Consider the following 25,843-nt stretch of genomic DNA (forward strand, 5'->3'; position numbering starts at 1 on the left):
AAAGCTTATGCCCAAATAAATCTGTTAGTCTTTAAGGTGCCACCAGATTCCTTGTTTTTTTGGATTATATTGGGGCTATTGAGGGGCAAAATGTCAACTAGCTTGCTATGGACTGAGAATGACTGAGGCTGGTAGCACTGGCCTGTGACTTGGCACAGTTCTTCGAGTGCTTGCTCATATCGATTCCAATTAGGTGTGCGCGCGCTGTGTGGACGATCGTCAGAAGATTTTTACTCTAGCAACACTCGGTGGGTTGGCTGAGGTGCCCCCTGGAGTGGCACTCTTATGGTGCCAGATATATGCCCCTGCCAACCTAGCGCCCTCTCAGTTCCTTCTTACCGTCTGTGACGGTCGTTGGAACTGTGGAGTGTAGCTTAGCTGATCGCCACCCTCCCTAGCATTCGCTTTAGTACCTGTTAATAGTTCTGATTAGTGGTTAATAGTTGTTAGTGTAGTTAGATTTAGTTTACCTAGTGAGGGGTCCTGGCCCATGCCTGGGTCTCCGGGTTTTAAACCCTGCTCAGCTTGCCTGAAGCCGATGTCAACGGGAGACCCCCATGACGCCTGCCTAAGGTGTCTGGGGGTATCCCACCAAGCGGACAAGCGCCGCATTTGCAAAGTTTTGAAGCAGAGGACCAGAAAGGAGTGGGACTCTAGATCACGGGTCTCAAACACGCAGCCCGTGGGGTGATTTTCTGCGGCCCGCGAGCCCCTCGCAGCCCCCCCCCCACATCCTCCCCCAGTGTTTACCAGAGCGGTGACCCAACCTGCACCGGGAGCAGGGCAGGCTCCCTGCCTGCCCAGGTCTGGGAAGAGGCTGGAACATGGGGAAGGGAGGGCGGAGGGGCTGTGTGTGGCTGTTACTTCAGGCAGTGCCCCCAGCAGCTCCCATTGGCTGGGAACGGGGATCCGCGGCCAATGGGAGCTGCTGGAGGCAGTGCCTCAAACAGAAACACACAGCCCCTCTGCCTCCCATTCCCCACGTTTCCACCTCTTGCGGGGGCAGGGCAGGCAGGCAGGGAGCCTGCCCTGCCCCTGGTACGCGCCGGGCCAGATCCTACCCCCCGATCCCCTCCTGCAGCTGAACCCCCTGCACCCCGACCCCCTGCCATACCCTGCACCCCGACCCCCTGCCATACCCTGCACCCCTCCTGCACCCCGCGCCCCTCCTGCATCCCAACCCACTGCCCTGTGCCCCATGCCACACCGCTCCTGTGTCCTGACCCCCTGCCATACCCTGAACCCCTCCTGCACCCTGACTCCTGCCCTGAGCCCCCGCCGCACCCTGACCCCCTGCCCTGAACCTCCTGCCTCACCCCGCACCCCTCCTGCACCCTGACCCCTGCCCTGAGCCCCCTGCCGCACCCTGCACCCCAACCCACTGCCCTGAGCCCCCTGCCGCACCCTGCACCCAACCCTGAACCCCCTGCTGCACCCCGCACTTCTCTTGCACTCTAACCCCCTGCCCTGATCCCCCTGCTGCACCGTGCACCCCTTGCTGTACCCCTCACCCCTCCTGCACCCCACACCCCAACTCCCTGCCCTGAGCCCCCACCACACTCCACATCACACTCCACACCCCTCCTGCACTCCCTGGGGGCAGGGAGGGGGCAGAGTTGGGGTGGAGATTTTGGGGAAGGGGTTGGAATGGGGGCAGGGAAGGAGTGGGAAGAGGCGGGGCTGGGGCAGGGCCTCATGGAAGGGGTGGAATGGGGGCTGGGGGGGGAGGTGTCAGTAATGCGGCCCTCGGGCCAATGTACTATTCCTCATGTGGCCCTCATGGTCATTTGAGTTTGAGACCCCTGCTCTAGATTGAAACAGCTCCTTATGGAGTCGGGCGGCACTTAGCCCGGTCCCTTCCTCTTTGCGGGACCCGGCACCATCGTCTTCGGTGCGGAGTGCCTCTGCGGCACCAACTGGTCCGGCACCTCGTTTGGACTCTACTAAAGACTCGCAGCAGATCTCTCTGATGCCTCCACCATCACGGCGCCGGTCCCTATCTCTGAGTCAGAAGAAGAAGCAGCCCAAGCTGGTGCCGGGTACTTCTTGTTTGTCAGTTCGACAACCACCTACGCTTCCTGCGCCGCAGTTGGAGCCAGAGTTCAGACTCTGCAGCCTTGAGTCTGTCTTTTCAGAGAACAGACCCTGGCCATCGAAGGGTAGGTCCTCGAGGGTCTGTTGCAACTCTGGTGGTAAGCCAGAGATCTGCAGCCATGAGATGCGGTGCATGGCTATGCCCGAGGCCAGGGTCCTAGCCACCAAGTCCGCTGCGTCCAGAAAGGCCTGTAGGGAGGTTCTGGCCACCTTCTTGCTTTCCTCTACTAGAGCCCGAATTCCTCTCTGGATTCCTGTGGGACCAACTCTTTGAATTTTGCCATAGAGAGCCACGAATTATAGTCATATCGGCTCAGGAGTGCCTGCTGGTTGACCACCCTGAGCTGGAAGCCTCCAGCCGAGTACACCTTATGCCTAAACAAGTCTAGGCATCTTGCGTCTTTAGATTTAGGCGCAGGGGCCTGCTGACTGTGCCATTCCTTCTCGTTGACCAAAGCTACGACAAGGGAGCATGGTTGGGCGTGTGTGTAGAGGTACCCATATTCCTTTGAGGGGACAAAGTACTTTCTTTCCACCCCTTTGGCCATAGGTGGAATAGAGGCTAGCGATTGCCAGATTGTCTTGGCATTGGCCTGTATAGCCCGTATGATGGGGAGGGCCACTCTGGACAGTGTCTCTGCTGACAGAATGTCCACCACCGGGTCCTCTGCCTCCACCACCTCCTCTACCTGGAGGTTCATATTGTGTGCCACTCTGTGGAGCAGCTCCTGGTGGGCGTGGAGGTCCATAGGAGGAGGGCCCGAAACCGTAGTTCCTGTGACTGCATCATCAGGCGAGGATGAGGAAGATACCCCCAGGACTAAGGAATCTTGCGTGAAGTCCTCTTGTGGAGAATTTTGTTGTTCAAGGTCTATCACACTAGGAGCCTGGGCTTGTAATGGCGCTGGAGCAGTCGCCTCAGAACCCTCGGGGGAGGGGGGGGGGAGCGGCGAGATACCGTGGCCTCCGGTACTCGGGGCTCCGAAGGGGCGGAACGGGAAGCCCCCGAAGGAACTCCCTGGGCCTGATGGTATGCCCCAGGGTCCAAAAGGACCATTATGGGGAGTCCTGGCCTGGGTCCTGGCCTGCACCGCCCTCGCCCTGGTCGTGGTAGCCACCTTGTGAGCAAGACGACGCAGAGGCGGAGCCGTACGTGATGGCGCAGAGTCCCCCAGTGCTGTACAGTGCCGTGGTGCTGGGGACCGGTGGCGTGATGCAGTGTGGTACCGAGACGGCGATCGGTACCTGTGGTCGTATCGGTACCGGGAGCCTGATCTGGATCTCGATGGCGACCTCCAGTGAGATCGACCCCAGGATCGGCTCTGAAATGAGTGCCGCTCTGACCGGTACCGGGAGTCCAATCGGTACCTGCCATACCGCGATTCGAATCTCCGCGAGTCGGAGTGGTGTCGCGAGTACAACCGGCGCAGAGAATGAGATGGGTGCCGGGACTGTGAGCGACACCGTGAAGGGTGCCAGGACCATGATCAGGACCGGGATTAGTGCCGTCCTGCTTCACTCAGTGACGGCGGTCATATCAGGGACTGTTTTCCCTTCAACAGCACCGTCTGCACCGGAGGTGCTGCCGGCTGCTGAAGAGTCGGCTCTGTGAGCGCAATCAAGTCCCGGCCCGGGACAACTGGGCCATCATGCGTTCACTGGGCATGCATACGTTGGTAATGCAGAGAAGGCCCTTCAGACCCCAACCTCAGAGATCCTACTCTCCTCCTCAGCCAAGACAGGACTTCTTTTGAAGACGCGGCCGAGGTGGTAAAAGAAAGCAGACTGGGCACCAAGCCAGTCAAGGCCAAGGCCCTCCCAAATCGTCAGCAGGGCCTAAGCAGAACTTTTGAAGGTGCGCCTGAGGACGGAGCACCAGTCTTCACTCAGGATCCTTTCCCACCTTTCCAAAATCATCTCCCCCACTTCCACCGTGCGTGGTCTCGCATAACATCAGACTGTTGGATCCTGCGCACGGTGGAAAGGGGATACTCCCTCCAATTGGCTTTTTCTCCCCCTTCCCACCCTCCTTCACCATCCCTCTTCAGGGACCCTTCTCACAAGCACCTCTTTTTACAGGAGGTCCAATCACTCCTACATGTGGGGGCAATAGAGGAGGTTCCAAGAGAGTCAAGGGGAAAGGGTTTTTACTCCCACTATTTCCTAATCCCCAAGGGCGGGCTCCGGCCCTAGACCTATGCGGACTCAACAAATTCATGGTAAAGTTGAAGTTCTGCATGGTCTCACTAGGGACCATTATTCCTTCCCTAGATCCTGGAGACTGGTACGCCGCCCTCGACATGATCCGTCCAGCACACAGATGCTTCCTTCGCTTTGTGGTCAATCAATTTGTGGGGGGAGGGATAGCTCAGTGGTTTGAGCATTGGCCTGCTAAACCCCGGGGTTATGAGTTCAATCCTTGAGGGGGCCACTTAGGGATCTGGGGCAAAATCAGTACATGGTCCTGCTAGTGAAGGCAGGGGGCTGGACTCAATGACCTTTCAAGGTCCCTTCCAGTTCTAGGAGTTGGGATCTCTCCATTAATTTAACAGCACTTTCAATTCACCATGCTCCCTTTCGGCCTCTCCACAGCCCCCAGGGCGTTTACCAAGTGCATGGTTGTTGTGGCTGCTTCCCTTCGTCGACAACAGATCCAAGTGTTCCTGTATGTCGACGGCTGGCTCATTTGGGGTCACTCCAGGGATCGGGTGCAGTCTCATGTTCAGATCACCATGAACATCTTCAATCATAAGGAGTCTGGTGGCACCTTAAAGATAACAGATTTATTTGGGCATAAGCTTTCGTGAGTAAAAACCTCACGAAAGCTTATGCCCAAATAAATCTGTTAGTCTTTAAGGTGCCACCAGACTCCTTGTTGTTTTTGTAGATACAGACGAACACGGCTACCCCCGATACATGTTCAATCATAGAATCATAGAATATCAGGGTTGGACCTCAAGAGGTCATCTAGTCCAACCCCCTGCTCAAAGCAGGACCAATTCCCAACTAAATCATCCCAGCCAGGCCTTTGGCAAGCCTGACCTTAAAAACCTCTAAGGAAGGAGATTCGACCACCTCCCAAAGTAACCCATTCCAGTGCTTCACCACCCTCCTAGTGAAAAAGTTTTTCCTAATATCCAACCTAAACCTCCCCCACTGCAACTTGAGACTATTACTCCTTGTTCTGTCCTCTGGTACCACTGAGAACAGTCTAGATCCATCCTCTTTGGAACCCCCTTTGAGGTAGTTGAAAGCAGCTATCAAATCCCCCCTCTTTCTTCTCTTCTGCAGACTAAACATTCCCAGTTCCCTCAGCCTCTCCTCATAAGTCATGTGCTCCAGCCCCCCAATCATTTTTGTTGCCCTCCGCTGGACTCTTTCCAATTTTTCCACATCCTTCTTGTAGTGTGGGGCCCAAAACTGGACACAGTACTCCAGATGAGGCCTCACCAATGTCAAATAGAGGGGGATGATCACATCCCTCGATCTGCTGGCAATGCCCCTACTTATACAGCCCAAAATGCCGTTAGCCTTCTTGGCAACAAGGGCACACTGTTGACTCGTATCCAGCTTCTTGTCCACTGTAACCCTTAGGTCCTTTTCTGCAGAACTGCTTCCTAGCCATTGGGTTCCTAGTCTGTAACAGTGCATGGGATTCTTCCGTCCTAAGTGCAGGACTCTGCACTTGTCCTTGTTGAACCTCATCAGATTTCTTTTGGCCCAATCCTCCAATTTCTCTAGGTCCCTCTGTATCCTATCCTTACCTTCCAGCATATCTTCTGCTCCTCCCAGTTTAGTGTCATCTGCAAACTTGTTGAGAGTGCAGTCCACGCCATCCTCCAGATCATTAATGAAGATATTGAACAAAACCGGCCCCAGGACCACCCTTGGGGCACTCCGCTTGATACCGGCTGTCAACTAGACATGGAGCCATTGATCACGACCCGTTGAGCCTGACGATCTAGCCAGCTTTCTATCCACCTTATAGTCCATTCATCCAGCCCATACTTCTTTAACTTGCCGGCAAGAATACTGTGGGAGACCATATCAAAAGCTTTGCTAAAGTCAAGGAATAACACATCCACTGCTTTCCCCTCATCCACAGACTCAGTTATCTCCTCATAGAAGGCAATTAGGTTAGTCAGGCATGACTTGCCCTTGGTGAATCCATGCTGACTGTTCCTGATGACTTTCCTCCCCTCTAAGTGCTTCAGAATTGATTCCTTGAGGACCTGCTTCATGATTTTTCCAGGGACTGAGGTGAGGCTGACTGGCCTGTCATTCCCCAGATCCTCCTCCTTCCCTTTTTTAAAGATGGGGACTACATTAGCCTTTTTCCAGTCATCCGGGACCTCCCCCAATCGCCACGAGTTTGCAGAGATAATGGCCAATGGCTCTGCAATCACATCCGACAACTCCTTTAGCACCCTCGGATGCAGCGCATATGGCCCCATGGACTTGTGCTTGTCCAGCTTTTCTAAATAGTCCTGAACCACTTCTTTTTCTACAGAGGGTTGGTCACCTCCTCCCCATACTGTGCTGCCAGTGCAGCAGTCTGTGAGCTGACCTTGTTTGTGAAGACAGAGGCAAAAAAAGCATTGAGTATATTAGCTTTTTCCACATCCTCTGTCACTAGGTTGCCTCCCTCATTCAGTAAGGGACCCACACTTTCCTTGACTTGCTTCTTGTTGCTAACATATCTGAAGAAACCCTTCTTGTTACTCTTAACATCTCTTGCTAACTGCAACTCCAAGTGTGATTTGGCCTTCCTGATTTCACTCCTGCATGCCTGAACAATATTTTTATACTCCTCCCTGGTCATTTGTCCAATCTTCCACTTCTTGTAAGCTTCTTTTTTGCATTTAAGATCAGCAAGGATTTCACTGTTAAGCCAAGCTGGTCGCCTGCTATATTTACTATTCTTTCTACACGTCGTGATGGTTTTTTTCCTTCAACCTCAATAAGGATTCTTTAAAATACAGCCAGCTCTCCTGGACTCCTTTCCCCGTCATGTTATTCTCCCAAGGGATCCTGCCCATCAGTTCCCTGAGGGAGTCAGTCTGCTTTTCTGAAGTCCAGGGTCCATATTTTGCTACTCTCCTTTCTTCCTTGTGTCAGGATCCTGAACTTGACCATCTCATGGTCACTGCCTCCCAGATTCCCATCCACTTTTGCTTCCCCTACTAATTCTTCCCTGTTTGTGAGCAGCAGGTCTAGAAGAGCTCTGCCTCCAGTTGGTTCCTCCAGCACTTGCACCAGGAAATTGTCCCCCACACTTTCCAAAAACTTCCTGGATTGTCTGTGCACCGCTGTATTGCTCTCCCAGCAGATATCAGGGTGATTAAAGTCTCCCATGAGAACCAGGGCCTGCGATCTAGTAACTTCTGCTAGTTGCCGGAAGAAAGCCTCGTCCACCTCATCTCCCTGGTCTGGTGGTCTATAGCAGACTCCCACCACGACATCACCCTTGTTGCTCACACTTCTAAACTTAATCCAGAGACTCTCAGGTTTTTCTGTAGTTTCATACCGGAGCTCTGAGCAGTCATACTCCTCTCTTACATACAATGCAACTCCCCCACCTTTTCTGCCCTGCCTGTCCTTCCTGAACAGTTTATATCCATCCAGTACTCCCGTCATGTGAGTTATCCCACCAAGTCTCTGTTTCTCCAATCACATCATAGTTCCAATCAACTAGGCCTCCTGCTCAATGTCATGAAATCCACTCTGGTACCAACCCAGAGGATAGAATTCATAGGAGCAGTCTTAAACTCAGGCCTAGCCCGGGCACTTCTGCCGGAAACACGCTTCCAATCCCTGGCGAACACCATCCACGGCCTGCAAAGCTTCCCGACCTCAACTGTGAAAACATGCCTATGCCTCCTGGGGCACATGGCCTCTTGCACGTATGTGACCAGGCATGCCAGACTACGACTACATCCATTCCAAGCCCAGCTATCAACAGTTTACCGACCAGGTCGGGACAGCTTGAACACGGTGGTTACCATTCCACCAGGGATATTAGCCTCTCTAGACTGGTGGCTGCACCCCAAAGCAGTGTGCAAAGGGGTGTCATTTCATCCCCTGCTGTCCTCCCTGTTCCTAGTCACAGATGCGTCATCCCTGGGTGGGGGGCCCACCTCAGGAACCTCTGGACACAAGGACTATGGTCGGCAGGGGAGTTATTCCTGCACATCAATGTACGGGAACTCAGAGCAGTGTGCCTGGCGTGTCAAGCATTCCAAGAGCACATTTAAGGTCGTTGAGTTGCAGTCCTCACAGACAACACAACGGCCATGTTTTACATCAACAAGCATGGGGGAGCTCGGTCGTCCCCCTTCTGTCAGGAGGCCACTCGTCTGTGGGAATTCTGCATAGCCCACTCGATCCATCTGGTGGCGTCATTTCTCCCAGGAGTCCAGAACACCATAGTGGACCACCTCAGCAGATCATTCCTGGCTCATGAGTGGTCAGTTCGCCCGGATGTCATCCACTCCGTCTTCTGGAAGTGGGGCTTTCCCCTGATAGACCTATTTGCGTCTCGCGAGAATCGGAAATGCCAGGTGTTCTGCTCTCTCCAAGGACACTCCCCTGGTTCCCTATTGGACGCCTTTCTAATACAGTGGAAGTCTCACCTGTGCTACGTCTTTCTTCCATTCCTGCTAGTCCACAGGGTCCTGCTCAAACTGCTGAGGGACAGAACCCGTAAGATTTTGGTTGCCCCAGTGTGACCCAGACACCACTGGTATTCCACTCTCCTGGAGCTGTCAGCAGACACTCCAATTCCACTCCCGCTGTGGCCAGACCTGATCACTCAAGACCACGGACGGCTCTGTCATCCCGAGCTGCAATCTCTCCACCTCACAGCGTGGATGCTGCATGGCTAACTCAATCTGAGCTGTGCTGCTCTCGCTTGGTAAAACAGGTCCTTTTGGGTAGCGGGAAGCCCTCTACCAGGTCCATGTACTTAGCCAAGTGGAAGTGTTTTTCCTGCTGGTGTGCTCAGAGCTTCCTGTCCTTAAAGCAGCAGGGCTTGGCAATATTATCCATCAGAGTGCACCTGGCAGCTATTTCAGCTTTCCACCTGGGTGAAAACGGGCGTTCTGTCTTCTCCAATCCCATGGTCACTAGATTTCTCAAGGGGTTGGAGCGCCTGTTCCCACAAACTAGACAACCAGCCCCTACGTGGGATCTTAACCTGGTCCTCTCCAGATTCATGGGTGCCCCATTTGAGCCGATGGCTACCTGCTCGCTCCTGTACCTTTCCTGGAAGACAGCCTTCCTTGTAGCTATCACCTCGGCGAGGCATGTGTCTGAGCTCAGGGCACTCACATCGGAACCACCATATGCGGTGTTCCACAAGGACAAGGTACAGCTGCGACCCCACCTGGCCTTCCTCTCTAAGATGGTGTCTGCCTTCCATGTCAACCAGGACATCTTCCTCCTGGTCTTCTACCTGAAGCCGCATGCCTCTAAATGGGAACAGCTGCACTCCCTGGACGTTCACAAGGCCCTCGCCTTCTACATTGAACGAACGAAACATTTTAGGTGGGCGACCCAGCTGTTTGTAGCTGTGGTAGACTGGATGAAGGGCCTTCCGGTTTCCACCCAGCGCATCTCGTCCTGGATCACATCATGCATCCGTGCGTGCTATGATTTGGCTGGTGTCCTAACTATGCACCTTACCGCCCACTCCACGTGGGCTCAAGCTTCATCCTCCACCTTCCTGGCTCATGTACCCATAGAGGGAGATCTGTAGGGCAGCAACTTGGTCATCGGTACATACCTTTGCTTCCCACTATGCGATAGTGCAGCAGTCCAGGGGTGATGCTGCATTTGGTTCAGCAGTCCTTCACTCCGCTACATCTCACTCTGACCCCACCGCCTAGGTAAGGCTTGGGAGTCACCTAATTGGAATTGATATGAGCAAGCACTTGAAGAAGAAAAGACAATTACTCACCTTTGTAACTGTTGTTCTTTGAGATGTGTTGCTCATATCCATTCCAAACCCACCCTCCTTCCCCTCTGTTGGAGTAGAACAGTTACAAAGGTGAGTAACCGTTTTATTTAATCCTAAAGGGTCTCACCTTTTCTTTCAGTAGCATAGTTCCCTAACTGCAAGTGCAGAGAGCTCTTGAGGCAGTTCCTAGCTCTATGGTCCCAGGGCACAGGGAGGCCTTTCCTGACCTTCCAGAGCACTGAGACAACACTCATTTTATGAATAGTTAATTTAGAGAAAGTTCCTGATTAAATTTCCTCCAGTAGCCATAAAACCATAGTCTCTCAGCAGCCAGCTAATCAAATTCTGCTAACTGACTAATGAGTTCTCTCCTCTTCTCCTCCTCCTCCCCCCGCGCGACCCCACCCCATTCCCCCCGCCCCCCCCCCCCCCCCGCCCATCCCCAGGTAACAGCCTCTCCCTAATGAACATGTCGATTATGCAGGAGAAATGTAGTCGAGGGCTGACTGGAAAGCTGTCCTGTGAACAAGTTGTATCTCTAGTATTGAGACTAATATCTGATTCTAGGGTTTTGTGTGAATGAACTGGGAGCCCGCTTGTTAAGCGTGCTGCTGTGATTGAACTGCTTCTTCCAGACTCGTAAATGAATCTAAGGCTGGGAATTAGTAAAATGGGCTATGCAACCTTTATGCGTGACTTCTGCAGCTTGTACAACTGCTGCTTGCAAGAGTCTCCCTGGCTCAGGGTGCAAGATTGCACACACAACCATTCACTGGAATCATCTTCCTCTGGGATCTGCTGCTTACTCATCTTCCAGGTAGAGAGAAATGTGCATATGCATGGCCGAAACACTAGGGTTACCATATGTTCGGATTTCCCCGGACATGTCCGGCTTTTCGGTCTATAAATAGCCGCCTGGGGGGGGGGGGGGGGGGATTTTTAAAAATCTAAAAATGTCCGGGATTTCCCCCTGGTCGGCTATTTGTAGACAGAAAAGCGGCGGCCAAGCGCCTCCAGGCAGCCAAAGCCCCTTCCCGGCTTCCCCCCATCCCCTGCAGCCTTACCACGCCGTCCGGCCCCGCAGCTGTCTTCCCCCTCCTCCCCTCCCCTCCCCTGAACACTCCGCCCACCTGCTCCTCCACCTCCCGTGCTTCCCGCAAATCAGATCTTCGCGGGAAGTCTGAAAAGAAGCAGGGGCAGGTGGGAGGCAGCAGCAAGCAAGCTGGGGGGGGGGAGGGGGCGCGCGGAGGAGAGTTCCGGGGAGGCGCGGCCCTGGCTGAGCAGCTCTCTCCGGCCCGGGCCGAGCAGTGCCCGGCGGCCCCAGCGGTTCTGGCTGAGCGCGCCAGCCGAGCACCCCCGGTCCGGCTCGGGCCGGTGCTGCTGGGGCCCCAGTTCCGGCCGAGTGCGCCGGCCCGGCCCCAAACCCCGCAACCCCGGCTGGAGCACAGCCCGATTCCTGAGCTCTTTAAAGCCAGCCCTGGTCAGGGGACAGGGATGGGGGGTTGGATGGGTCGGGAGTTCGGGGGGGGGGGCTGTCAGGGGGGCAAGGGTGTGGAGAGGGGTTGGGACAGTCAGGGACAGGGAGCGGAAGGGTTAGATGGGTCTGGGGTTCTGGGGGGGCTGTCGGGGACAGGGGTGTGGAGAGGGGTCGAGGCAGGCATGGAGCAGAGGGGGTTGGATGGGTTGGGAGTTCTGGGGGTCCTGTCAGGGCGCGGGGAGCAGTTGGATAGGGCAAGGGAGTCCTGGGGGTGTGAATATGGGGTGGGGGTGTGGATAAGGGTCAGGGCAGTCAGGGGACAGGTAGGGTTGTAGGGGGGCAGTGAGGGTGGGGGGTTCTCAGGAAGGGGCAGTCAGGGGACAAGAAGCAGGGTGGCTTAGATAGGGGGTAGGGTTCTAGGGGGCAGTTAGTGGCAGGGGTCCCAGGAGGGGGTAGTCAGGGGACAAGGAGCCGGGGGGGGTAGGGGGTACTGAGGGGGCAATCGGGGTGGGAAGTGGGAGGAAGTGGTGGATGGGGATGGGGCAGGGGCGGGGCTAGAGCGGGGCTCCTCCCCCCCCAGTGTCCTCTTTTTTGCTTGTGGAAATATGGTAACCCTACGAAACACGACAGCTAGCCCACTTTAGGTAATGCCTTTGTTAGGCCACATCTACACTGCTGTGATCAATGCAGCCGGGGGTCAATTTAGTGGGTCTAGTGAAGACCCACTAAATCGACCGCAGAGCACTCTCCAGTTGACTCCAGTACTCCACCAGAATGAGAGGAGTAAGGTAAGTCAATGGGAGAGCGTCTCCCGTTGACTCAGCGCGGTGTACTCTGCAGCAAGTTGACCTAAGCTACTTTGACTCCAGCTACATTATTCGCGTAGCTGGAGTAATATAACTTAGGTCAACTTACCCTGGTAGTATAGACAAGGCCTTAATTTCACCTTACAGGACAGCAAGTATCAAAAGTATCTGGGTGTAAGGGAGCAATTGTCTTTAACTAGATTTCAAGTTGGTGCCTTTTAATCTGTTTTTAATAGTCAAAAATAGTTAAATGTTCTCCCTGTGTCCCTGAACACTCAATACCAGTTTGAGGTTTTATAGTTTTCCTTGCCCTGACTTCTATGTGAAAGACCCACACACAAAGGGGAAACGACCACAGACTATCTCCAGAGTTAACAAATTGAAAGAAGAGAGCTGTTTCTCTGCTCTCTTTCAGTCACAGGAATCTTGGGGGCTATTTGTCAAAATGTTTTAGGCAGGAATGTGCTGTTTAAGGTCTCCAACCTTCAGAGCTGGGTGGAGAATAACAAAGCAGATGCAAATGTTGATATGCTGTGAATTTCTGACTTCTCTTGTCAAGAATCTAAACTGCAGCTCCCAGCAGAGTCCAAAGCTGCTACAGACTCAGGTTCATCTAGCTGCTAGCATGTCTCTGGAAGATGGGATGGGGAGAGAACTTGTACATTGGCTGTTGGAGTGGGCTGCTCTGCAGCTGGCCCTTCTGCTCTCTCAGCTGTTGGGCAAATTGGCCCCTTCAGGCTGAGATGCCTTCACACCCTCCTTGGGAGTGGAGTGATTTTTCACGCTTATCTCCTTTTGTTCAAGGGTGTGGTTGAACAGTGCAGAAATTGACTTCAGACTAGCAGCTGGAGAGTGGAGAGACTGCTCCCTGCCCTATCTGCAGAGATTTTTAAACAGGTATGCAGGGAAAAGAATGATCAAGGGGGGGTGGGAATGACATTTAAACTCTCATTGTGACTTCTTGGCAGGGACATGAGAGCCACACAAAAGGCAGCTGTTCAAGAGCCTATCAGGCCCCCTGGAATAAATCCAATTCATCAGCCTGATGGAAAGGAACTTTGTTTGGCACACTTGTGACCTGGAATTGCTTAATTTTTTGTAAGCTGGGCCTGCTCCTTCCCCTTAAATCTCTTCTGCAGCAGTTGATAAGCAGTTTGTCTCTTCTCTGTCAGGGAAAATGCTGCAGAAAAGAAATGCTAGGAATGCATACAGCAGGTGGGGACTGACAGATATGCTTATCAATCATGACAGACTTGGTTACAGAACGGTTTATTTATTTAAATAGCTACTGTTTGCCTCTGGCATAGTTTATAGAGGGCCTCTCAATCCTTTTTTAGCATATACTGGGGTTCAAGAATGAAAGGCGCTGTATTGCTGTGCCTCCCATTTGAGGGTGAGCTTCCAGGGTTCACCTACTAAAGGAGACTAGGTGAAAAGAAGGATTTGGTGAGTGTACTTCTGCCTTGGCTCAGCGTGTGTCCAGCAGACGTCTCACACCACATCTGGCACGTCTTAATAGCATGTTTACTTGAAAGCAAATAACGCGGTAGATGTTGGAAGCAGGTTATGGGAAAGGCTTGCCTTCCAGAACAGCAATGTAGGTGGAAAGAAATTCTGCTGTGAAGCAAATTACAGTGCAGTGAACTAAGATCACTGGACTATCTTTGTCAGTTAAAACAGTTTCACAGTGGTTAGCAATCCCAAGTAAATTTTTCCTACAAGGCGCCCTGTTATTCAGTGATAAGATACTTTGTCGAAAAAGATCTTGCATTGACGAGAGCATATTAATTGGCAAAGCTGCAATCTGCAGTAGGGTGCAGAGCTGTTTCACCCAACGCAATTGAAAGGTAGATGACTGCAGTACAACTTCTTGGCTAATTCATGCTCTTGGTGCTGCTACTCCTGATTTCTGAGCACCTTGAGCTTGGCACTGGAAGGTGGGAATGATTTAAATGAAATACGAACACTGGTTGAATGAGGGAAAGTGGATGTTTGCTGATCTGTGAGCAGCTTTCTTGCGTTTGTTAGCAATGTACATTGGTGTGCTTATTGCGCGGAAGGCGCCAGACACGTGGTATAGGTTTTAACCAACTTTATTAGTTAAATTACATCAAAGGTTCCCATCGGGGGGCAGCCCAGCACAGTCACTTGCACCTTTGTGATTATTTGCCAATTCTTGGGGTTTCCACCACAGGAGGAGTCAGTCATTACACTAGGAGGGTCTCTGGGTGCTTCCACTTGCCTGCTAGCATCCCTCCCCCCTTTGGGGGGGAGGAGGTGAGAGGGGGATCTCACCACCCCAGACAGCACTGTCTTGTAAGGAGATGCCCACTATGTTAGCTTTTAGGATCTGGAGCCTAAATCAGCAGGCTCCTGCACTGGGCACTGCCAAAGGTGTAACAACTAAACAACTCAGGTCCAAACTGTGATCTCTGGGAGGGGGAGAATTCCTGCTATCCAGTTGCCCAATTCCTAGGTTTCACTGCGAGAAAGGCAAAAAAAAAAAAACCAACCAGCTGTAGCCAGCCTGGTGATATGAGGAAAAATTCTTCCCAGCCCCCACACAGTGACTAGCATAGCCTGCAACAATCTAGATGAGGGAGGGAGGAAGGGTGGGTTTATTGTTGGAAACCAGCAAACAGGAAGTGGCCCTGAGCAGATGGCTCAATATCATGTGCCAAATCCCAGGGGACTTCAGCCTACTCCGGAAGTCCTGTGTGGGCTGGAAACTTTGTGGGACAGGCCTGTCCTGTCCTTTTTGCCTTCTCCCATCGTGGAAACTACCAAAACACACCCTTTGCTAGGTTCGGGGACCCTTTTACAAGTGGAACAAAGCTAAAGGACAAGTGATTCTGGAAACTTTGTTCCAGCCCTCTCAACATCCACTCTGACTTACTTGCTGGTACTAGACCCTGAATGAGTCTCTGATCAAAGTGAAACCCTGTAAAACTAAACTTTTAGGACAAGCCAGAGCAAGCCACAGACTTGCAGATGATGTGACTAGAAGAATTCTCTCCTTTTAGATGACTTTCTACCATGTAGGCCATTTCCGCCTGTCTATCAGGAAGTCCCTCCTGAGTACTTCCTGTAGTATTGGAAGGAAACTTGACTATCCTTTGAAAGCTATCAATGTCTGTAGAACTGAAAGGGGCACTGACAACTTGAAATCTAGTCTGTTTTTTAAAAACAGTTCAAGGTAGTTTCAGTCACTACACCTGTTCAGAGTTCCTCTACCAACTTTTGTGGCTTTGCAGTCACTTGTTTTTATATTTAAAAAAAAAAAAAAAAAAACTCATTTGCATCTGTGTGAAAGACCCTTAGAACAGAGGAGACTAATTTTCCCATGCAGCAGGGGAAGCAATGAACATGAGTAAACATATGCTGCATTTGATAGCACTAAACACAAGGACAAAAGTTAGCAAGTGTAACTTACAACAGCAGCAGATCGAAAGCATTTTCAGGGCTCTGATTTGTTCGAGATGGTGACCCTGCAAACTTTCATTTGAAAAAGTTTCTAGCCCTTAAGGGTTGCCAAGAGCTTTTCAAAAGTGCCCTTGTGCAGCACTACCCTTGAGTCTGTTCAGAGCCGCTGCCCAGTTGGGCAGCAATTTAAAAAGTAAGGATAATCATACTGCCATTTGCCCTGTTATTCACCTTACCTATTATATTTCATGCCCTGCTCAGAATTATTAATCAGCAGCAGAAGGAAATTAACAAAACTGCTCAGCTTCACAACTGCTGTGGTCAGTAGTGACACTGCAGAATCATCAGTTTCATTGTACTGCTGGTAGGGAAAGTGCTGAGGATGAGCAGAGAGGCCCACATAGAGCTATTTTCAGGACAAGATCCATCAAATGGAAGCTGGGAAGTGGAATAGCAGCTGCCATTCCAGGAGCCAGAAAGGGCCACCTATTCAGAGGTTTAGCTATAGCTGCCAGGCAGGGCCCAGAGATTACTCTCAGCACCAGATTGGAATCTAGGCCTCTCACCAGGGTGTTGATTGCTCCCCAGAGCTCACTAGTGGGAGCTGTTCTATTGGCTTCTGACTAGTAAGTCATCGTCATAGCGTGTAAGGCCAGAAGGGACCACCAGATCATCTAGTCTGACCTCCTGTATATCACAGACCACCAACACTGCACCCAGCCCTCGCACGCTACACCCAATAACTGAAACGAGACCATGGTATTACAGACTACAGGAGATTGTGCCAGAGGAAGGGACCAGTGTCAAAGGCCCCTGCAATGGCAGGGAAATAATTGAATTGTCTGGTAAACTTTTCAATCCTGGTCTTAAACTACTTTGCAAAAGATCAGTGTTAGAGCTTATTACGGAGTGTGGGGGAGTCAGAGCCCTGCACCCCTCACTTCCTGCAATTCACCATGACTCTCAGCCAGCCAGTAAAGCAGAAGGTTTATTAGATGACAGGAACAGAGTCTAAAGCAGAGCTTGTGACCCCTCTATCAGGTCCCTCTTGGGGGGTGAGGAGCCCAAACCCAGGTTCTGGGCCTCCCCCTATATCCCCAGCCAGCTCCAAACTGAAACCCCTTCCTGCTGCTCCCCCCAGACACACCCCCAGCCCCTCCTCCAGCCTTTGTCCAGGTTCCCGGACAGAAGGTGTCACCTGGCCCCAACCCCCTCCTGGGCTTAGGTTCCGAAGGGCAGCCACCATCGTTTACGTGCTGGCCATCAAATATCATCCCTCCGTGAAGTCACACCCTTATTTCCCATCACCATCTAGTATTGGTGCAGTACCCCAGGGAAACGGGGGCACGCCTCGTGTTAGCAGAAGACAGTAAATTAGTAAAACTCTCATGCAACATTAAATATTAATACTCCCTATTCTGTCACAGAGCTCCCTTGAAGGCCCCCTGTATATAGCGCTGAGGTCAGGGGGCCTTGTTAAGTTAATGTAGACAGAACCTAACCATGTTGCTCTAATGGGTTAAACCCAGAACAGCCCAAAGTTAGACCTTGGCTACACTACAGCGTCTATTGATGGGTGTCCTGGCGCAGTTATTTAAACTGATACAGAAGTTTTATCTTCTGATTTGCAATTTGTATTAGAGGGGAAGCTGGTAGCACCACTTGTAGTTAAGTTTGTCCAAAACTTCTCATTTAAGACCCTGCTTTCTGTTGCTTTTAACTTTGCACACTGTAACTGTTCAGGCTGGAATTTCCTCTGCTGGGAGTCTGCCTCTGGCTGAGTTTGTTTCAGCAAATTCTGTTCAGTCATTTCCAAGAATTAGGGAAAAATACATTATTTTGCCCATGCTTAAAAAAAAAAAGTCTTACAACAGTTTTGTGGAGAAGCTGTAGCATGCTTGAAATTTGGCAGTTGGATTGCCCTTGTGTCAGGGATGTGCCTTTTGCCAGCCCCACGAAAACTCACCCAAATCTGGTGAGTTATAAGCATTTGAAAAATTTGAGTTTGCACATGCTCATCATAGACTTGTTAGTAAGCCAGCTAAATTCTCCAGCAATTCCACCTGCACTGGACATTCTCCAGCCTGGGGGTGCAGAGGCTGAGCAGGACTTTCCCTACAGTTGCTGCTCATGGCAGCTGGGGGGTGTTTTGGCACCATGCACTGAACTGAGAGCAGGGAGGTTCTCTCATGTGCTCTCGGTGCTCGTAGAGCTGGTGCCCAGGTAGCATGGAGGAGGAAACAGCCTGATTTGAATGTAGAGAGGGCAGGAGCCAGACTGATGGCAATGAAGGGGAGTGAATTGTGACAAAGGGGTGCAGGTTGTTGAAAGCAGGCAGCAGGTGGCTACTGCAGCAGGTTGCATGGGCAAACTTAATTCTGGCATTTCTGAACTTTTGAGTGCTTGACTTTGCAATCTTAATGCCCGCTTTCAACGGTGGTTGTACTAGATCTCTGAATATGTCCTTGTGAAAATGCTTAGAGGCTCCTTTGGGGTGAGGAGTGAGGGAGAAGGAGGAATTAGATGTTTGAGACCTTCAATAAAGGCTCTGAGGAAATGAGCTCCATTCCCTCATCCATGGGTGCTCTTGCTGGGAGAAGCGCTGTGGTTACTTTTGGATGTTTTTTTTCTGCCCTCTGTTTGGGGAAGGTCCGTGGATATGTCCTGGCTGCAGTTGCTGTAGACTTGACTCTGCTACTCAATTTCTGTTTCTTTGAGGACCACGCTTCACTCTAACCTGTGATTAGATATGAGAAGTCCCAATAGTGCAACATCCTCTGCCTTTATTTGCTTCTTTCTCTTTATACTAAGTATTGCTGTTGTAGATGTTTTTATTTATTGCTTGTTGCAGTGCCATAGTTAGGCCAGGCACTTTCCAGACAGCAGAGACAGGACCTTGTCTGAGGAGTTCACAGCCCAAATCAGACATAACAAATGGAGGAAGGCAAGGATGAGGCTCGCACAGTGACCTTGGTTAGACTAGGGAGAAGTGGATTTTTAAACAGGTTGCCAAACCCAACTAAGTGCTGTTCAAAAATATTCCCACTTTGTGTAGGAGCCTATTAAACATGTGTTAGCTGCATGTGGTCATAGCCATCAGTGCAGCAGGTAGCAATGGTGAAGCACTAGCACAGACCAGCCCAGGAACATTAACCACCTTTTTCTGACCAGCAAGGGGGCAGGTATTGAATGTTCAGTGAGTCTCAGCAGCCTGTAGAGCTGAAATTATTTTTGGTGTAATCTGTCACGTTAGGGGATGTGGAGGGAGGGGGATTTCCTGATTACGCACAATTCAGACTCTTCCGTTATGGAACCAGTTATTAGACCAAAACTGGAAAGGGCTAAAGCAGAATCCCAGAGTTTTGATGGAAAATAGGTTCTTAGGGGAGACCCAGTTTTGTAGTCTGCTGAACTAGTTATACTGCATAGTTCTCCATGCAATTCAGTGTTCATGGCTGGATCTACACTGCCCTGCAGGACAGGAGTGATCTAGCTGGAAATACTGTAGCTCTTGCCTGTACCTTCAAATCTTGTAATGCCAGCAAGCTGGGGAAAAATTGCACAACCATTGGGGGAAAGAAGGGTAACCTGTGAATCTGTGTGCTTAATGAGTACCTAATTCCTGCTGCTGCCCCCTGGGGGTTGTGGAATCCCACTCCAGCACTGCAAAACCAGAATGGGCCAGAGTGCAGTAAGCAGGTTCCTTTGATTTGAAGCATATGCAGAAGGGAGTTGTAAAAGGAAAGCAAACTAAATGGGCCTTAAGTGGTTGTTGGTTTCTTCTCTAATGCTTGCCCTTCTCCATCTGTAGCTGTATTCTTCCTGTGAGTTTTCCTGAGCACCTGGAGGGGCACTGCCTGTATAGCCAGGTCTGCATACTCTTTGAATGTCTAGTTTGCTTCTACCACCACATTGCACCATTGAAATTAACATTAGACAGAAGTGCTTCAGACTCATTCAAATTGACTTAGCTGTGAGCACTGTCACATGGGCCAAAAACTGGTGGTAGGAATATAAACATAGGGCCAAGAGCAGTGGGGAGGGTGCTGGTAAAATAGGTTTCCTCTAAGTTAATGGTTGGGGAGAGGGAGAGAAACAACACCGTAGATCTGTAATGTTGTGACCAACAAGGACAGAACACAATGCCGGGGAGTTTAGAAATAGGTAGGAAGCAAAATAAGACTAAATTGGGGTGGCGGGGTGGGGTGGGGGAATGAACTAACAAATCTGTGAGGGCAATAAACAGTGAGTAAAAGGAAGAAACCTGGAGAGCAGCAGTGCTGAGAGAAACCTGAAGTGCTTGTGGACACAGCTCCACGTTGTGCTTGGAGTATATTCACCCAAGGATAATAATTAGGATTGCTGTGTTTTGTTCTGGTTGCCTCAGTACCAAAAATATGGCAGCTAAACGAAAAGAATTTAAAGAAGAGCAACACCCGAAAGAGGGGTGACTTATGAGGAGAGATTTAAAGACCTAAATATGTAGAACTTTGCTAAAACAGTAGGTGGGTGGGGTGGGGGGGATGGATGGTCACAAGAGCCTGTAAGTATTTGAAGTATGTAAACAGAGAGCTTGGAAAGGGCTAGGGAATGGTCTGACTGGGAGTGACAAGATGAAATTGCATAAAGAAAAATCTAGGCTGGCTGGCAGTAGAAACTTCCTTACAGTGTAGCTTGGAAATTGTGCCCTCCCCCTGGATGTTGGATAGTGAGGAGCTGTCTTGTGACTTCTCTTACAGTCCTTGGGATGGCACATCAGTTTATTTAGACACGGAGGAGAGGTATCAAATGCTTAATTTCATTCTGTCTCAGTGTTGGGGGAGAAGTTAGTTTGTACTCAATGCATCCATCACCTCTCTGCCCATTATCCTTCTTCCCACCCTTAAAAGAAGTCCGTGGTTTAATCAGGTAGAGCTAGCTTGAGTTGGAGCAGTTCTCTGACCAGGGAGAAGACACAGCTGCTCCCATCCTGCATATGATTGGAAGATCTGAGTCCTGTTTCCTGCCTGCTGTCTTGTCACAGCTTTCTGCTTTGGGACCAACATGGAGGAGGAACTAACAGGATAGTAGTTCATATGTGGGTGGAGGGGAGTAAATTATCTGCTTTCATGAAACTCTGACTCTCCTCCCAGAGTTCTCTAGGAAGATCACAGTTTGATATCAAGGTGCAGTGGCAACATATTGTGCTCTCAGCATAGATTAAAACTTCCAGCACTAGTCTATACTAGCTTGCACTGGAACTGTTGGAGCACTTGGTCTTCTGACTTGTCAGCCTTATTGTCTCCTGCTGGAAATCTTTCTGGACAGAGCTCCTCTCCATGGAGATGTTACTAACCCTTTCTTGCCCCTCCAGCAGAGATTGGGTGAGACTTGGAGCTAATATCCTGAAGGAGTTTTATAATTGTCTCTTGCCCTGCAGGTGCACCTCACCTTCTTCATAGTCTCTTAAGCATTGTACCGCTGAGCTACGGTACTTAAGTAAAGCAGAGTATCAGACAGACCTAGATTCAGTCTCCTACCACAGACATTCACCTTCTAAGGTTAATAGGCTAATGGAACTGGTTGGGCTTCAGATTGTGCTGAGGAAGGCGACTTGTTAGTGCCTGAGCGCCTTCTTTGGCTCAGTCATCCATGTAGTCTCCCTGGTACACCAGTGACTACAGGCTCCTCAACAGGTAGAGGCAAGAGTGCCAGTGCACACACCAGTCAGCCCAGCCCATCAGCTACTGAAACCTCTTGCTGTGGCTGTGTGTGAGGAGGTGTTTTTTACTCCCACCAGCGTCCACATGAATCCTCTCTATGGAATTGTTCTTGGTGGTGAACAACCTGTTTAATTCAAGCTGTCTTCTCTCAGCCAAGTATTGAATTTCTCAGCTGTGTGCAGCTTCATGGCTACCAGGTAATATTCATGTGGACAGGCTTTATGCTTGAGTGGCTCTCAGCTCTCAGATTTATAAATACCTCTGAGTGAGGATGGAGATGGTCAGGCACTTCACTGAAACCATGCACTCATAACGGCTGCCCCAGCCTTCCCTGAACGGGCACATGTCTTGCTGACATGGCTGATGCCATCAACTGTCTGGAAGAAGCCTTAGGCAGGAACAGAGAAAAATTATTTTTAAATGATCTTACTTCCCTGCACTGCATAATTCAACTCCATTATGAGGTTGATGCTGCACGAATGAGCTGAAGGTCCTGTTAATTACATTAGCGCCATGAATGCCAAACTACTCACGAGCTTTCCTGATTTCAGGAAGCCAGTAATCCCAGATAGACACTTGTGGTAGCTGGGGCACCCTGAGACTTTCCAGGATGCTGGCTACATGCATAGTCCTACAAGCAGAGAGTTTAGATTGCCCTGTGGGTCACTGGCTAATGCTTTAGAGAGGCAGCAGCAGTGACTGTGGCACTTATGGTTTCAGAAGAGTTGAGTGCTGTCTAGGTTGCTCCTCAATGCTGTTAGCTGTGTGGTGACTGCCTGGCTCCTTACATGTGCTATTGAGATATGAGTTTTGGAGGCCCTTTGTCTAAGACTGGAGAGACTCACTTGTTAGCCTCTGGATCTTCCCCTCCAACTGTCCATTCAGCCAAGCGGGGAGCTATAGCCACTGCACACTGCAGATTCCCCCTATGTTCCAATTGCTGGTGTGCTCATAGCATCTCACTCTAGTCCACTTACTGGTAGCCAAGGAGCATGCTTCACCTATGCTGAGATCTGCTGTTGAAGGCCATATTTTTAGTTACACATGAGGGTATTCTGTGCCAAAAAATTAAAAATTATGTGCACAATGTTCTAAAATTCTGCAAATTTTATTTGTCAAATAAATGTGGAGGCTCCAGCATGGCATTGGGTTGCACAGGGCACTGGCTGCACAGAGGTGGGAGATCACTGTACAGCTCCACCCGACATGGACTTAGTGGCAAGGCACCTAACCCTGACACAGCGCAAGGACCAGGCCTTCCCTAGAAATACCCAGAACCCTACCAGGTGTGGGCAGGCAGGCTCAGCAAGGCAGGATCCAAGGGTGGAGGGGCTTAGTGTTGGGGGAGTCCAGGTGTGGGTTGAGGAGGTTCTATGTGGGGCAATCTGGTGTGGGTGGCTCAGTGGGGGATTGTGTGCAGGGGGGATCTGGATGCACAGGGTCTTGTTGGGAGGTTATGGGTGCAACGGTATTGGGACTCTGCAGGGGTGTCCAGGTGAAGGTGGTTGGGGCACAGCAGTGGGGGTCTGAGTGTGGGGGGGATAATGCTCAGCAGACGGGTTTGGGTGTGGGGGGCTCAGTGGGGTTAGGATCAGTGTTCCCTCTAACTTTTCCCACCCGTGTGCAGAATGAATTTTATTGCACCAGTATGGAGGTGATGTGCCGTCCCAATAAAGGCCTGGACTCCACCAGTGTCACACATCACCTTCATATTGGTGCACATAACAAAATTCATGTGGTGGGGGTGGGGCCAAGGGTTTGGAGTATGGGAGGGGACTCAAGGCTGGGCCAGAGGGTTGGGGTTCAGGGGTGTGAGGACTCTGGCTGGCGGTGCTGGCTCTGGGGTGGGGCTTGGGATGAGGGGTCAGGGGTGGGGCAGAGGGTTGGGGTGCTGCGGTGTGAGGCCTCTGGCTGGGGGTATGGGCTCTGGGGTGGGGCCGGGGATGAGCCGTTTGGGGTGCAGAAGGGTGTTCTGGGGCTCTGGTGGGGAGAGACGACTCCCCCCGGCGTTCCCCCCCCCCGCAGCAGCACCTGGGCTGGGGGTAGGGGTGCCTCTCCTTGCTGCAGTAGCTCCGAGGCTGGGGCTGCAGGATAGCTGCCCCTCCCCCGGCAGGTCCAGGCCACTTCTGCACCCCCAAAATGCTCATCCCCAGAGCCCATAACCCCAGCCGGAAGCCTCACACCGCAGCACCCCAACCCTCTGTCCCACCCCTGACAAACCGGGACAAAGCATCTGCTATAATGTTGGTATTCCCCTTAACATGGACCACCTCCATGTCATAATCGTGAAGCTGGAGACTCCACCTCAGGAGCTTGTCATTAGTCCCTTTCATCTGGTGTAGCCATGCCAGGGGTTAGTGGTCAGTGTACACAGTGAAGCGCCGCCCAAATAGATATGGCTGCAGCTTTTAAGGGCCCACAGAGAGCCCTCTGGCACTGCTTGGTCCAGACCACGTTATCTGGCTTACCCTTTTTGCATGGCTCAGTGATAGGGGCAGCTATGGAGCTAAAGGGAGGCACAAACCTCCAGTAGTAGCCTGCCGTCCCAATAAAGGCCTGGACCTGTTTCTTAGTCTGGGGAGTGGGCCGATCTCTGATTGCCTCCACCTTGGCCAGCTCTGGCTTTAGGCAGCCATTGCCCACCTTGTGGCCTAGGTATGATACCTCTGCCAGCCCCCTCTTGAACTTCCCAGCTTTTATAGTCAGTCCTGCATCCTGGAGCCGGTCCAGCACTTGTTTAACCTGGGACACGTGGTCCTCCCAGGTCTGGCTAAAAACAGATATCAATATATGCCAGGGCAAAATTCTCCATCCCCTTGAGTAACTGGTCCACCATGCACTGGAAGGTGGCAGATGCTCGTTTACGCAGAAAGGTAGACCAGGAACCTATATAGCCCCAGAGGGGGGATAAAAGCAGATTTCAGCCTGGCATCCAGATCCAACCCTTGGTGAGATCCATAGTAGTGAGATAACAAGCCCCCCATGCTTGTCAGGCCTAGGCATGGGGTAGGCATCGAACTTGGTGATGGCATTAAGCTTCCAGTAGTCCACACAAAACCAGATTGACCTGTCCTTCTTGGGGACCAGCAATATGGGAGAGGCCCAAAGGCTGGAGGACTGCTGGATCACTGCTAAAGCCAGCATGTTCTTGACCATCTTACAGGAGGGTGGGTTCTTGTCTCCACCTGGTGGACAGCCACGTTAGTGAGCTCAGGCCGGTTGGAGAACAGCTGCTGGTTTGAACCCAGCACCTCTTGGACCTCTGCCTGCTGGGCAGAGGTTAGCTGTCAGAGAGGGGAATTGATTCCAGCGTCTCAGGGAATAGATCCACCAAAGGATCATCTCCCTGCTCCTCCCACCGGCCACACATAGCCAGAACCAAATTCTCCCTGTCAAGATACAACTTCATCATGTTGACATAGTACACCTGGTGGCTGTGAGCCCGATTAGACAGTTCCACCACATAGTTCACCTCATTCAGTTGCTTGATGACCTTAAAGGGCTGATCCCAGGCAGCTTGTAGTTTGCTCTTTCTCATAGGAATGAGAACCATCACCTGGTCCACAGTGGCATAGGAGCGGGCATGTGCTGAGCAGTCATACCAGACCTTCTGCTGCCCTTGGACCCTGGCTAGAGTCTCCCTGGCCAAGTCCATAAGCTTAGCGAGCTTTTTCTGGAAAGTCAGTACATATTCCACCACTGATTCTCCATCAGGAGAGGCCTTTCCCTCCCATTTGTCCCTCATCAAGTCCAGGGGTCCCATCACTCTCCTCCTGTACAGCAACTCGAAAGGAGAGAACCCTGTCGATTCCTGGGGCACTTACCAGTATGTGAACAGCAGGTGGGGTTAAATACTTGTCCCAATTCTGCCAGTGCTGGTTCATAAAGGCTTTCAGCATTATCTTTAGGGTCCCATTGAATCTCTCCACCAGTCTGTTGGACTGAGGGTGATACGCCGAGGCCCAGGTGTGTTCGACCCCACACTTCTTCCACAAGTATCAGAGCAGGGTTGACATGACTTTGGAGCCCTGGTCTGTAAGGACCTCACTGGGGAACCCTCTGCTGAAAATGTTTAGCAGTGTGTCTGCCTCAACAGAGCACAGAGCCACTGCCTTGGGATAGTGAGTAGCAAAATCTACCAGTACGAGAATGTATTTTTTCCCTGTCCAAGTTGCCTTGTTGAGTGGCCCCGCTATGTCCACGACCACCTTCTGAAAAAGCTCCTCTATGATGGGCAGGGGCTTCCAAGCTGCTTTCCCCTTGTCCCGGGCCTTCCCCACCTGGCAGGAGTCGCAGGACCTACTGTACTGCTGGATGGCATCAAAGACCCCAGGACAGTCAAAGTTCTGTAACAGCCTCTGTCTGGTGTGCTGGGTTCCCTGGT

The 25,843-nt window shown here is 51.4% G+C and overlaps 1 protein-coding gene across 8 annotated transcripts in view; it reads left to right on the forward strand.

The window, feature by feature from the left end:
* Nucleotides 1-25,843, forward strand: part of DAG1 (dystroglycan 1) — a 139,278-nt gene that overhangs the window by 45,348 nt on the left and 68,087 nt on the right. For 4 of the 8 annotated variants that reach the window (XM_034775306.1, XM_034775304.1, XM_034775308.1 and 1 more), the window contains one exon: nucleotides 13,139-13,231. The exons of the other annotated variants lie outside the window; for them this stretch is intronic. The gene's annotated coding sequence lies outside the window, so the exon portion shown is untranslated. The remainder of the gene's footprint in view (nucleotides 1-13,138; nucleotides 13,232-25,843) is intronic. 8 annotated transcript variants of the gene reach the window in all.

The sequence above is a fragment of the Trachemys scripta genome, chromosome 7, assembly GCF_013100865.1.
Source record: "Trachemys scripta elegans isolate TJP31775 chromosome 7, CAS_Tse_1.0, whole genome shotgun sequence".
Taxonomy (NCBI): Eukaryota; Metazoa; Chordata; order Testudines; family Emydidae; genus Trachemys; species Trachemys scripta.